The sequence below is a fragment of the Haliaeetus albicilla genome, chromosome 10, assembly GCF_947461875.1.
Source record: "Haliaeetus albicilla chromosome 10, bHalAlb1.1, whole genome shotgun sequence".
NCBI lineage: Eukaryota > Metazoa > Chordata > Aves > Accipitriformes > Accipitridae > Haliaeetus > Haliaeetus albicilla.
The window spans coordinates 33189035-33203705 of NC_091492.1; the positions used below are offsets into that span (position 1 = coordinate 33189035).

General features: G+C 43.6%; 1 long non-coding RNA gene across 1 annotated transcript in view; it reads left to right on the forward strand.

Annotated features, from left to right (window-relative positions):
• The first annotated feature begins 1475 nt into the window (after positions 1 to 1475).
• Positions 1476 to 14671, forward strand: part of LOC138687461 (uncharacterized) — a 43723-nt gene continuing 30527 nt past the window's right edge. Inside the window, exon 1 of the long non-coding RNA XR_011326641.1 lies at positions 1476 to 1673. This is a non-coding gene — a long non-coding RNA (uncharacterized lncRNA). The remainder of the gene's footprint in view (positions 1674 to 14671) is intronic.

Sequence of the window (14671 nt, forward strand, 5' to 3'; positions counted from 1 at the left end):
AGACAGGACATGATATGTTTAACCACAGGCCCACATGATGCAAGGCCTGTGATGGTTGCAGGGAGGAGGGCTAGGGAAGCTTCTCCAGTCCCAAAGTCCTGCTTCAACTGTTTTGTTAGTCACAGCTACAGCATTTCTGTTGAGATCCACACCTGCTGTAAATCTGTATGTCTCCATTGAAGCCATCTGGTATAGCCATGCTAATTGACAGCAGCCAGGAGCCTGGACTTTTGATCTAATGTATGTGGGAAGTCCCCCACATAGAAGAGTTTTAAGCTGGTCTGCCACATGATAGAACTGAATTTGTGTGCTTCCCAGGATGAGGGGTTTGTTTCCCCCTGCCGTGAAAGTGGGAAGAGATAAGGCTACCAGGAGTGCTCTGGAGACTTGGGCAGGATGGGGGCAATGCCTGCCTCCCCTGGCACAGCCTGCTCTCTTCCTCAGCAGCAGGAATTGTTTCACGCGTCTGGATATTTCCTTTACTAGCACCTGCCAGCCTGGCTGTTTAGGATGTTGCTTCAAACAAAGCAGGGAGAGTGTCTCCTGCTGCTTGCAGCAGCCTGCTGCCGTACGTACCTGCTGCCTAGGTCTGGGCTGGCTGAGCTGCAAAGGGGTTTGCTTTCTTTTCTGGAAATCTTGGCACTGTGCTTCTCTGTGCTCTTTGTAGGTCTTAAGCCCAGAGGATGCTTAGAAGAGGCCATTGATTTTGACTCCTGTAACTCATGGCTGAACAGGAGCATGTCTTCAAAATCGCATGGTCTTTGCAAAGGGAGACAGGCTGTATTTGAAGAGACAACAGAGGGAATTAAAAAAAGGGAAAAACTCAGCCCTGCCTTCTTATTTAATTTTTCTGAAGCTACAAAATGTGGTACTTCAGAGACAGAGGCGGATACTGAAGTTTTTCAATTTCTCTTCCACTGACCAAAAATTCCGTCAAAGCCCAATTCTGAGTGAGCCACCGTAAATGATCATCTCAGCAGGGAGGAAACCACCAGGCTGTGAAATATCATTTATTTGAGAAATTCACATTGGGTCAAATGCCGGGATTTACATTTCTTAAGCTTTGCTGTGCTGCAGTTACAAAGGCACTGGGATCGGGCGCAGAGAGCTGCTCTGAACATCACTCTTGGCAATGTGCCTTACTTGCCAGATGAGGGAATCTCTGCATGCCAGGGGTGCGTGGCTGCAAAGATAACACACTGCAAGGTACATTTTTCTGTCAAGGAGCCAAGATGGAAATTCATTAATAATAATTTGCACTTAGAGGAGAGCCCTTCATCTGAGAAGCTCAGTGACTTCCAATTGTTGGTAAAGGATGAAAATGTGAGCAGGCTGAAGGGGCCCTATTTTCTCAAATGACACATGCCAGGTGAACGCGGGAGCACAACTGTACCTGTGTGAGGGCTGGGCCTGTCTGCTGGAGGGAGGTAATTAGTGAAATCAGCTGGTGCAGTCAGTAACAGCCTGCTGGGGGAGAGGAGAGCACTTGGGTTGTTGCAGATGAAGGTCAAGCACTGTGAAAGCTGTGCTGCTGGTGGGGCAGTGCAGCGTGGTGTGAGGCAGCCGTGGGACGGAAGAATGATGGTTGCAGGAGGAGTAGGTGAAGGTGAGAGAAGAAGTGGAGCTTTCCTGTTGCTGTGAGGCTGCTGGTACAGAATGGACCTTGGTGAAAAGTGAGTCCTGCTTGTTGGGGTTTTTTTTATTACTGGGTTGTGTGTGGAGGGAAGGAGAACTCTAATTGCTTGCTTAGGTGTCCTGAGTTTGGGAATCAGCAAGAGAAACGGTGTGTTGATCGAGCCTTACCTTTGGCAAGGGGAAGGCCACTGCTAAGGGAATAAGTTGCAGCTTGCCTGGTACATGTGCCTGGGAACACCCGATAGTGCAAAGTCAGTATGGAACATCCTGGATCAGATGCTGGATCCTGAATCCTTCTGATACGGCTTAACTGCTAGGAAGTCCATATTTCTTCCACCAGTGAGCATGCTGACTTGCCCTCAGCTTCTAGATGTACTTTGATGTTGATTAAATTTCAGAGGTGATGTGAAAAAGGCTCTCGCTTTTGGAAAGCAGGGATGCAGTTAGTTCATGGTGCTACACCCAGCTTGCTGGGCTGGAAATAGGGCAGTGACAGCCCCCCCCCCAGTGCTTGAACAGGTATTTTGTCTTTCCTTCTTGCCAAGCTCCAAGACCAAGTAGCCTAGCAGCAAGAGCGTTGCTCTGTTTTGAAAGACTCCTAAGCTGGATTTCAGTGCTTAAAAATAAGCTGTCAGCAAAGATGCAGCAGCAGACAGAGATAATGATGCAAATTACCAAGTAACTCTCCCTCTTGATTACTTATTTTGGACAAACTCAGACCCATTCTTTCTATGCTTATGCTAGGGAGGGATTAAAGCTCTTTGTGTGAAGTGATGGTGTCAAAGCCAGCCACAAGCATCTTGGAGACAATATGTCTGATGTTCAGCTGAGCCATATCACGTCGCAAAGGCACCCTGTACTAATCATCCCCTTGGCTGCTGGAGGGGTTGCTCTTTGCACTGTCAGGTACATCACAGCCAGTCGTGCATCTTTCTGAAGGTGCAGTAGCATGTTTAGTGATAGTTGGTAGCTTCCCCCGTCTCCATTTTCCCTTTGAGCATGTACCTGAAGATTTTTCAGGTAGCTGGTTTCCAGCATGCTCTGTGGCTATTTAGGGTGGTGGGTGCAGGGGACACTGAAGCACGTCTGTGAGGGGCAAATTTAATGCCCTGAATTCAAATAATGTGCGTAGCAACTGCATTCCTGGAAGCCACGATTTAGGTTGGAATCCTTAATAAACAGATTGCAGCACCATAATTATCTGGGCACTTCTGTCTGGCTACAAATGCAGGATAGGAGGGAAATCTTATGGAAGGCTTTTGGTATTTTTGCCACTGTCTCGCACATGGCCTAGTGGAAGAGGTACCTGACTGAGAAATGCCTGTTCTGCCATCGGCCCTATCAAACTTTGCTCATTCACTGCTTGTTTCTTCCACTGCTGGATGTTTTAAGCTGCCATCTAGCTTCCTGAGACGGCTGATTTAACTTTCAGCATTACTACTGAAAAGGCACTGGTACAAATTCATAGTATTCAGATCTCTTGTGGACTGAGGGGAGAGGGAAGGTGGAAAGAGATGCGGACAGTTTGTGTTGCAGAACTGAAGGACGAGAACAAAGTCCCGTGAGAGAAAAGATAAAGACTTAAGTTCTATGAAGGCTAGGACTGCTTTCTTAGTTTGCTTTCTGTAACGTATGTATAATTTCCCTGACTGTTGTGGTCTTTCCTGGTTTGGAGTAATAATTTTCCTGGTTTGGGGATAAGATCTACACAACCCACCCAAGGCTTAGGATGGCTATGTTGCCTGGCTGCCCTTACGTGGAGTGGGAGCAGCAGAGCAGGTACCAGAGCCTCCACTCTGACCGTCTGTGCTGACACCTGAGGAACTGGATGATGTACAGTACTGTTGGTAAGGGCTGTCTGTATAATTGATAATCTGGCTCTATGTGATAGTGACTTATTCTAGGGGCAGGTCATAATTGTAGGTTTTCTGATGACAGGGACGATTTTGGTTCCCAAACTGAATTGTACAGCTCATGAGGCTCTGGTTGGACAGCTGCACTGCAGGCAGAAAGCCTGCTTCGAGATGGACAGGCACCCAAAATGCTGTGTAGGTAACGATTGTCACTTCAGTGTCATTTAGTAGCAATTGCTATAGGAGCATAATTATCTGGGGACTCTTCTTTGGTTATGATGACACTATACATCTTATAAAACTGAGCTGAGGTTACCATAATGATGAGACTCTTTTAATTTAATACGATATTGCTACAGGGCCTTTTCATGGATTGTCTGAAAAGATTAATATTCTTTAACAGAAACACTTTGGCAAATCAAGTCACCATTTCCCATTCTTCCACTCCACCCCTGCGTTTTGGGATCTGCCATTTATTTTTTCCATCATGCCTCTAGGTTCCTCATACCACATCCATCAGCATGGCAGGAGTTTTACACACTTTTTTAAAGTGCTCCAAGAGTATCTTCTCTGCTTTGTAGGCCATCGTGTCTTACTCTTTTAAAGCCTACTATTACAAAAATAAAATGCAAGATCACGTTGGGGGAAGAAGGAAATGAGTGGGTGTGATAACTGACAACTTCAGGGCTTTTTGGAAACCCACTAAGCAGGCTGAAATGGAAGTTTCCCCCAAATGCGGAGTACAAGGGATTAGTTTCCAACTGGGAAGAAACAACTGTTATAAATCCAGACATCTTCCCCCACAAAGGGAGTGCTGTTCTCCACTGCTCTACCATGACTACCAGAACTCTGCTGTGTTATCTGTAGACCTGCACTTTCCCTCAGGCAGTACCAGTGGGACCCAGGTAGCCACAGCTGGGTACGTGTGAGTGAGGGTTTTGTTGCTGCGTGAGTTGTAAGTGGCTTTAAGGAGACAGGCAACCTGAATGTCTGTGCTCTGACTTCAGCTGCCCACAAAGCTGCCCTGGTTCCTGCTCTCTGAACAAAAGCCTGGGGACTCTGGTTGTAGAACCTGGCATTGGCCTGACACTTGTGGCTAAAGGGAAGATTCCTAAACATGTGCTAATGAGATATTCAGTTAATCTTAAGTAGGAAGAAATTAAAAATTTATATAAGAATTATGAGTATGTCACTCTTGTCGAAGTGGCCAGAGTGAATTATCACCTGTGATAATGTGCGATTGTGAGTGAGTGCTGTGGTTCGTCATAGCAATGAATGGTTACGAAATATAGCGTTTCCCATGAAGTTTCACAGAGCTTCAGGTTTGCGCAGGTCTGTGAGTACAGACCTCTTGTAATACAGGTTTTTGGAGAGCTCTCCATGTTTCAGGTTCCGTCCTGGCAGTCCTTCCAGTAGCATCGTCTGTCCATGAATTAAGTGCTATAATAGGTCTTGTATTTATTCAGCTGCTACCTGTAAAAGAAGCAGATCAAAACACAATTCTTCTGTTTAGAAAAGGCTAAAGACACAGAAGTGTTTGGGTTTTTTGTTTTTTTTTCTTCATCAAGTCTTCCCCTTGCCCCCTCCCTGCCCTGCAGTGGGAACAAGCTGGGCTAAAAAATCTAGTCTAGTTAAACTGAGGTAGCTGGAATCACAAGGCTAAGGATGCAAATGTCCCATGCCTCTTCTCAGTGCCATTCTGTTCACCAGAGCAGGTGTGGGGATGTCCCACAGTTTTTTTTGGTGACCCAAGGATTGCCATGGGAAGCTTTTCCTGGTACTGCAGCTTCTGGGATGCAGGACCTATGGGGCCAAGGCAATGGCATGGGAGCTCCACAGGTAGGGCATGGCCAACTGCACAGTATTTAAATATTCCTGTATTCGTCTGGTCCCTAAGGAGGTTGACATGTATTGTGTGGACCTGTAGCAAGTTACATTTCCATTTGCATACGCTACTGGGGAGTGGTGGGGAGGAGAAAGTGAAAGCGTGTGTGGAAAGGGCAGAAGGAGGAGAGAAGGCCTGTATGTCTTCCCAGCTTTTGTTGTGTCTTGTTTTAGTTCAATATTTTTAATATCCTAGCTTAAATTGCCCTTAGCTTTGGATTTATGAACCAGGTTATGCTTTGATAAAATAACCAGTCCTATGTACTTACAGGTTTTATTAAAAAGATGAGCAAATAAATATAAAATGAAACGGGCATATTGCTAAATTAATCCAGTACAATTTCCCTAAACTACCAGAATGGAATAATGCAGCAATCAAAGGCTGCTATTAAAACTGAATCCATAAATCAGTGGATTCAAATTAACAATTCACCAAATTAAACCAGCAGGTAATCAAATTCAATGATAGGGTTGATGCTAAGAAGAATTGCTCTGTGTTGGTCTCATTGGAAAAACATAGGGAGAAGCCAAGTCCTTTCAACTGATGATATAAACCAGTGCTTTGGCCGGTACAATCCTTCAGCTGGGGAAGGGCGTAGGCACGTGGGAAGTAGGTGCAAATGGGACATTAAATTAAACCTTTCCCAGGGATGTACCTCAGTGCAGACAAATGCAGAAAATTGATTTGCATGTATATCTTACATGAAATTATCAGCATCTGCAGCAAATGCAGGGCCTCTTTAGGTCTTGTTCTCTTCTCCCAGTCCTGCTTTTTTACCTTCAGTACCACTGAATCTTCCAGCAAGCTTGCTCTGGAGACTGATTGAATTGTAGGCAGCCCTGTTTCTCTTTAGACCTCTTAGTGTCTGAGAAAGGGGGAATTTCACAGCCTCTAGGGTACTGCTACTAAACATAGGAATGCCAATCTCTACTACAGACCCGTTCATGGCAGAAAGGGCCATGTATGGGGGAGGGAGGAGAGCTAGACACCATGATGCTCTGTGGTGTCTTGAGGTATCACAGTAATGCTTGGAGAAGTTTGGGGAGAGACGAGGTGGCTGTTTCCCGCCTCCCTTGCTTCTAGATGGGTGTCTGTGTGAAGCAGTATCCTGCATTGCCAGCGTGACCCTTCAATGGCACAGCAAAGGCAATAATAAATGACCTTTTCATGTCACAAAACCTGCTCAGTTAGCAGTAAGCGTATGTTCTTTCAGAAATACTCTGATAGCTGCATGAGGGCAGAGAGGGGGAGGCCAGCCAGGAAGCCTGATGTCAGCCTTCTAGCTGAGGTAATGGACATAAAAATCTCCATCTGCTGAGAAGTCACTTTAAGAAAAAGTATTAACCTAATTAGCCCATTTGTCTCTTCTCTCATCAAGCATCTTTCTAACAACAGTTATTTCCTACCTTAAATTAGGAAACTAATACAGGTAATGTTATAACTTGTGTTTTGGAGTTATTAGAACAAGTTGTCTTGCTCTTTAGAATAAATTAACTTCAAATTCTGTCTGCAAATTTATCCACTTCATGTCCGTATGGACTAGGGAATTTCATTGCACTGAGCTGGCATAGCAAACCCTAGATTCAGAAACAAATCTATGGACCTTTAGTAGGAAGGTCAAAATAAGGCAACCAAAATAATCATGAAATTCAAAACTCACCCTTTATTGGAAAGTGGGAATTCACTTTCAGGTAGTGCAGGAATTGCCTTAAGGAAAAGCAGTCACAGGGAGGTGGCACACAAGCAGCTGCATTCATATGTTTAAATGAAAATGGATGGTTGAACAAGGCTTGATGCAATTTTGGTTCTAAAAAGGCCTGCAAATATGCTTTCTAGCCATTTCCCACCAGAGCCCTGTGGCTTAATTAGACAAGTTTAATCAGTTCAGTTCCATGCAGCATTGCTGATCTGCAAGAATTGGAAATTCCTGAATGTCCCTCAGATATTGGTGACACAATGGTTAAAAAATGCAATTTGCAGGCTTTTGCAGATCCCTAGTTAATGCAGAGCTGTAGGAAATGCCTTTCTTCAGCCTTGGGCTGTTAGTCAAAATTCAGGTGCATTAGGAATGCCACTGAACACTACAGAAGAGTGAGGGCTATTTTAGGTGTGAATTCTTTCACTTGTAAGTGCCTAAATCCTCTTGTTTAAATGGTAACTTGGTGTTCCTGGATTCAAGGATGTGATCTAGTAAAGAATTATTAAAATCATGCCAGGTACCCAGTTCTGAGTCAGTAAAATTCAGCTCCAGAAAATCTTGATCCTTGAGCTCGTCTCTGAGCTCTCCATCTAGCAGAAATATTAGCAATTACCTGGCAGAAAATCTTCAATCTGAAAAAGCCAGACTCATTTGGCATTGTGCAGTGCCCTTTAGGACTAGCACTGTCTGTCCTGGGCTTCCATCCAGAGGTTTCGTCATTATGATGTTTATAAAGAAAAATTGTAATGCATCCGTTATAAGAAAAAGATAGTCCTAAGATTTCAAGGTTAATTAAAACCAGGCTGATAGTGGGGAAGATCAGGAGCTGATGTATTCCTAAATAGCCAAGAAGAAATTTCTCAGGAACGTAAGTGATAACCTGATATAGTAAAGGGAAACTACTGAGTGCTCACCTAGACAGAAATCTTGGCCAAGATCAGGAGGTGATTAGCTGCTTAACCAGTGCGTTGTACTCCTGCTCTGTATACAAATGCAGGCATGCAGTACTATTTGCCAGAAGATGGCACTCAAAGTATGGCATGCTACATATTTTGGAGTCCTATCTGCTTGCTCCTAAACTATTGGGTAATAGTTTCTGCACACACAGACCTAGAGCTGATGGAGTTCTGTATAATCAGTACAGCCTAAGGTTTTGTAAGCAGCTACATCCTGATGCCTAAAAGGGGTCTGTGATCCAGGCAAATAGGTGGGAGGGGTTTCTGCAAACAAGAAGTCACTGCTGAAACACTTATCTTGGTGACTTGCAAGCTTTGCTGAGAGATTCAGGGGTTTATTGCACAATTTTAGCATCACTATGTATCTCTTGGGGAGAAGGATCTGCCCTTGGGTAGTACAGTTCCACTGCGGTGGAATTCCTCTGTCTGCAAATACAGATACAGTGTTGTCAATATTTATAGTTGCACCTTGAATATAACAGGTATACTGGCTTTGGGACCTCCTAGAATAATTGAGAGTGTGTGGGGCAGAAATAGAGTGTTTTTCTGAATGAATAGCAGTTTAAAAATGAAGATGAAAAGTATAATTATAACGGAGATGTATCATACCTAAGGTGGAGCTGCAGCTCTTAGCAGCAAGAAAACATTACCGACTTCACAATGTGTCTTGTCTGTAGAAAAATTACTTTTAAGGAAGGGGCGGGGAGGGAGAAACCTGTAGAACTGTTCTTTCTGCTTTCTGTATCACTGTTTGATGTAGAGAACATCAGAAAAGCTTATGTTAGTTGCTAATGATCTCTGCAGAGTACAAATAGTTTTATGAAAGCAGCAGCTTTCGGGCTATGGGCTCTCTGTGTGTCCACACCTGACTGAGAACGAGTCATGAACAAGGAGAGAAATAAGGCTGGGACTCAACAGCAAGTGAGGTCTTCAGTGAGTTACTGGTGGCCGTGCGGGTCCCGTTGCCCCACGGTTACTATGCTGCTGCTCCTCATGCATATGTTGTGGCATAGGCTATTCTGCATGATACCTCATTGTAAACTGGGTCTCTTCAATCATATTTCTATCCACAGATAAAACTATAGCAAAGTAAATTAATGCTGAGAATATGCCACCCCCCACCTTCTTTCTTTATTCTCCAGTTGGGCTGCTCAAGTCCCTTCCCCGAAGTACACACCTCTTGCCCTGCTTTGGTTGTGCTTCTACCTATAAGCATGACCTAAGCTAACTATAACTTAGGCAGAAGAGGAGGCTGCAGGGTATCTCCTCCCTCTTGTACCCCCAGGTTGTAGTTTAACCCCAGACCGCAACTATGTACCACGTAGCCTCTCAGTCACTCACCCCCACCCAGTGGGATGGGGAGGAGAATTGGGGAGGAAAAAAAAAAAGTAAAACTTGTGGGTTGAGATAAGAACAGTTTCATAACTAAAATAAAAAAACTCATACCATTTGTAATGAAAAGGATTATAACAAAAAGAGAGAAATTGGACCCAAGAAAAGACAAGTGATGCACAACATAATTGCTCACCACCCACTGATCAATGCCCGAGCAGTGATCCTACTCCTAGCCAGCTCCCCCCAGTTTATATACTGAGCATGATGTCCTATGGTATGGAATATCCCTATGGCTAGTTTGGGTCAGCTGTCCTGGCCATGCTCCCTCCCAGCTTCTTGTACCCCTGCTTGCTGGCAGAGCATGGAAACTGAAGAATCCTTAACTCGGGATAAGCACTACTTAGCAACAACTAAAACATCAGTGTGTTACCAACATTATTCTCACACTAAATCCAAAGCACACTGTACCGCTTACTAGGAAGAAAATTAACTCTATTCCAGTCAAAGCCAGGACATCCCCCGAGTATTTGAATAACCAGCGCGCAGCTGTGTTGTACCTTGCTGCACTGTGAGCACTCCTGACAGAGTGACAAAGGCAGCTCTGTACCATCCTGCTGGGGCAGGGCTGAAGGTAAGCAGTTAAAGGAAAATATTGTGTAGTGCTTGAGAAATGAGGATTGGGTATTCTGCATAGATTTCCATACAAAATCTCCTATTGCTGTGTTTTAAACTTGCCATGGAGCAGAGCCTGAAGTGGTGGCTGGGGCATGAGTGTATCAGTGGGTGTTTTTCCATGACAGTAGAGATCAGAATGTGAAGGGCACTCACCCCACTCAGCAGCAGAGCATCAATTCCCTTCCTTGATCCATAGCTGTGAGCAATCTAGCAGATGCGATACCAACTTTCATACCAAATGTTTTCCTGGGGAATGCTCCAGGAGTAACTGATCCCTTTCACCTGCCATCTTGTAAAGTAAGCAATAAAAAGTTTTAACGCAGATGCCTCTTCCCTCCCTCATCAAACCCTCCCACATGTTGTTATTCCTTTCCTTTTTTGCATTATGGTCCATTCACACAGACTTTCCTTAAGCTAAAAGCACATAAAGTTTGCGAGCAATGGAAGAGAATTACTTTTGCTTTGCAAGTACTATAAAATCTTTCTTTTTTCCCTTCAGCATCAAGCAGAGTTGTAGTTACGGGGCATAGGTTAATCTTTTCATATCAGGCCAATAAAGGAACTGTGAAGTCCGTCCAGACCTCATCTCTGGCCACTTGAGTGAGCACAGCTGTGCAGTATTTACAACCCAGAAATTGCCACATCTGTACTTCTCTCCCTCATTATTTACCAGCAGATGCTTCCATTGTGCTTAAGCCCAAATATTAACAATTCTCTTATTTTTCTTTTTTTTCTCTTCCTTTTCTCTTTCCTTCAGCACTTGGGGAAATAATCCCATTGCTACGATGTTGACATGCTTTAATTTTCCTGTCTGGAAACCATTCTTCTGAGGCTGAATTTAGGAAAATAAAAGGACAACCAGTGCCCTCAGAGTTGGTATTGCTAATACTGATTCCATGGATTTCCTTTTATCACACTACTGAGCTAAACGAAATTACAGAAGGCTAGTGAGCAGCCTTGGTTCATTCTGATTCCCATATGCTGCTCTTGATTACAGAGTAAAGACAGGCCAAATGGCTCATCTAAATGAGTAGCTGGTGAGGCTGGGACCTGTGAAGGACAAAGGAGGTTGGCTTAAGCCAGAAAAGGCATTAAGTTCCCAATTATGATTCTGGAAATCCTCTCCAGATCAAGGCACACCCACTGAAGAATCCCAAGAAGGGTAATCCATCAGAGGAACCAGTTTAGCCTACTGTAAAGTTAATGTGCGACTGTGGATGTCAAATATTTCTTTTTTTTTTTCCTTATCTCTGTTTGGTTTAGCTTAATGCTGCCAGAGTCCAGATTTCTGCCTTGGATTATACCAAGGATAAAATGGTCTTGTGTGCTAGTGAGTGGGGAACAGCCTTGGATTAGGGTTCACTTCTAGTGCTGCTACAGTTTTCTTAGGGCATATAATTCTCCTCTCTGTTTTCCCTATGAACAGCCTAAACGCCTACATATAAATACATGCCTCAACACAAATCCATCCTCTGCCCTCTCAGGAGTGCTGAGAGAGCTCAGAAGAGCCCCAGCAGACTGAAATGCCTCCCCATGTTTGGGAGAGAGCGCAGTTGCTAACTGGAGGATCCTGACATGGCTGAGTCCCCAGCCATCCCTGGCTGCTCTCCAAGCCACTGCATCAGGATGACAGCCGAAACATAAATCTCATTTTCTTTTAATTCATCAGGGAGCCTGCCTCTGCACACCTTGGGGTTGCCTTTATGCTTATGCACTTCACACAACTTATTAAGCTCTTAATGGATTGCACAGTCATCAAGCTGCAATGTGCCACCTTATTGGACTGGCTTGCATTGGCTTCTCTTGCCATGTTTTTGGGTGGATCTGGGATAGTTCTGCTGCCTCCGGTCAAGGTTTGGGTGTAGGGAGCTTTTCGATGGTCCTTGAGGAAAAGAAGCTGTCCTCAGGCTCCATGAAAGTAGTGCTGATATCAATTATATCTGGATGCTCGTAAGCCAGAGGACTAAGGTAGAATCAGTTCCTTCCTTAGTTAGTTCTTTCTGCTCATTTTTCAGCACACTGAAGTACAACTTACAAACCAAAGTAATGGTAAAAACACCCCCCCGGTTATCAAGCATTTGTCAGCTTTAGGCTAGAGAAGAGCATGAGCTTCTACCAGTATTCTGCTTGTAGAAGGGCAAAAGTGATCGAAGGCAGAGAGCTCCACTCTGTCATTACAGCTGAAGCTTTGACTGTGTCACTGATGACCCATGACTTCCCTGCAGGTTCATAGCTACTCAGTCCCTCTTATTAAACATCCATTTGATCCAATGGATGGATTTACTTTTTTTTTTTAGAGTATATGTGACTGTATTCTGAACTGTGCAACGATTTTTCTACAAATAATCCAAGTATCTGAGTGGGCTTTTTCTTTTGGGCGCTCAGCAGCATTCAAGCCTTCATGGTCCATACAAAACAAACCTTGGAAAAAGCAAAGTGAGATGCTGTGTTACAGAGAAAGTTAAGGGAAGATCTGAAAAGAAGGCAAATTAGAACTAGGAGGAAAAAAACCCAAATGTAAAAGAAATACCATGACCTTTTCAGGAAGACTGAATTGTGATCAGTCTTCTGAAGCTTGATTGCCACTTCTGATACTCCTCGACTGTGTTTCCTCTTCATGACTTCACGTATGTCCATTATCTGATCTCTGCCCCAGCTGCTAGGGTATTTTTTTCTCCTTTTTCCTTACTCTGCTCTGGATAATTTTACATTTTTATTCTCTTTCTTCCATTAAGAACTTCTGGGATTTGTTTTTCTGAATATAGATGTCAGCCAAAAAATTCAGGTCCTGAACGCCATTTGGGTAGAAGTCCCACCAGTGCCGTCTGCAGCCTCTCTGCCTCATCCCCCATGAAACCTGCCTTTGAGTTCCAGCCTCGGTGACAGTTCTTGTGACATTCTGTCACCATTTGAAGCTCATTATGCCACTCTATGCCCATACTCAGCTCTTAGTTTGATCTTGTCCACAGCATCTCTTGGGGTGTTTCAAAGGGCCTCATTGTAGGCAGGATTATTCAGCCAGTGCCTATAGATAATGGAACATGAAGGCTGCGACCTGAGCACTGATACATTTGTCTGGCTCCTTCCTTCTGCTCTCACCAGGCTCTGTTCGATTGCCCTTGTCGCTGTGTTGGTCTCTTCTGTATACCTCTGCCCTGGACACTGCCTATAATTACTTTCACCCAGGGTCATAACTCTACATCTCTGCTGTGTTCAGAAAGCTTGCAGCAGTGTAAATAAACCCCTATCTAATTCTTCTAGTGCCCTGTTACATGCATGCTTAACTCGACTGATCTCAAAGGGTGGCGTATGCTAAGTGCATCCACAATGCGTGTACAACAAGAACTGTTAGTTCCAGGAGAAAGCCATGCATCATGTAAAAGATGAGCTAATAATTTAAAGTGATCCAGGGGTCCATGTAGCAAAAAAATTGACACTTTTTAGAAATCTTTTAAAATTCTGTAATTTTCCCAGGAATTATTCAGAAATCTTGCTCTGTCCTTATTGTTGTGTACAAAGTATTATTAGAATATGGTTTCAATCACTCTTGCAAGTAGAAATTAGAGTCCTAAATCACCATTGCTTCCATTTTTACTTGGAAATATGAGAAACCTTTCCTTCCAACTTGAGCATTGTTACAGCTACAAAACTGCCTTGTGCCATTCATGTGGTGTTTTGGTAAGCCTGCAGAGTTCTTAAGTCTTGCATATGACTTTCATGGATGTATACTATCGCTTATTTAATTGGCAATGTTTTTTATCATCGTGTACAATAAATAGCAAACTTTGCTATTGTCTTCCCTGCTCAGGCTTTCAAAGGGAAGTCTGAACCTGAACATACAGCGGCATAGTGGGGTTCCCTCTTTCTTCACTCATAAAAGCAGAAAACTTGGCAAAACTTAGTGGCAGAACACTGTAGGTGTTGAGGGAGGGCTGCTTTTGAAGAACGATTGTGTTGCATTTAGTAATCAAGACAGAAAGGGAAGAGTCAAACACTTAGTCCCTCAAATCCCCATGGTAAATCTGCTGCTGAAAGCTTTGTTTTACAGTTTGTAGCCACAACGGTGTGTGTATATGCAAACGTTATACTGGGGTTTGTTTCATTTTGTTATAAATAGTTGCAAAGTGAAAATGGAAAATACTGACAGTTAAAGGAGAAAAAAAATTATGGATAAAATAGATGGTGTGTTGTTGATCATGTACGTATTAGCTTAATTATTGTGCAAGTGCTTTCTGAAAAGAATCGTAGAGCAATCTGCTATCATAAAGTAGATTAATTTCTGTACTGGAAGTTCCACACTGTCTTTCTTAAATCACTTGTGGTGCATTAGGTAATAGCGACCATTTGTCTAAAGGTGTAATTCTCCTTGATGAAGCTTCCTCAGTAAGTGCCTTCTTGAATCTGGCTTGGCTTGCATTTAAAATCTTCGTGAATGAAAAATGCCTGCCTCAAACCAAAACTTTGAATAAAACAAAAGCTGTTTAGGAAAGTTCTGTTTATCGTAAAACTGGAGGCTTTGAAACTCTTTAATGTGTAGCAAGTGGCTAGAATAACAGAGTAAGTTTCTGGAGAGATTCCATGCAGCAGGTGAATGCTTTAGGGTTGATTCTGGTTTTATTGCTCTATGTCGGTG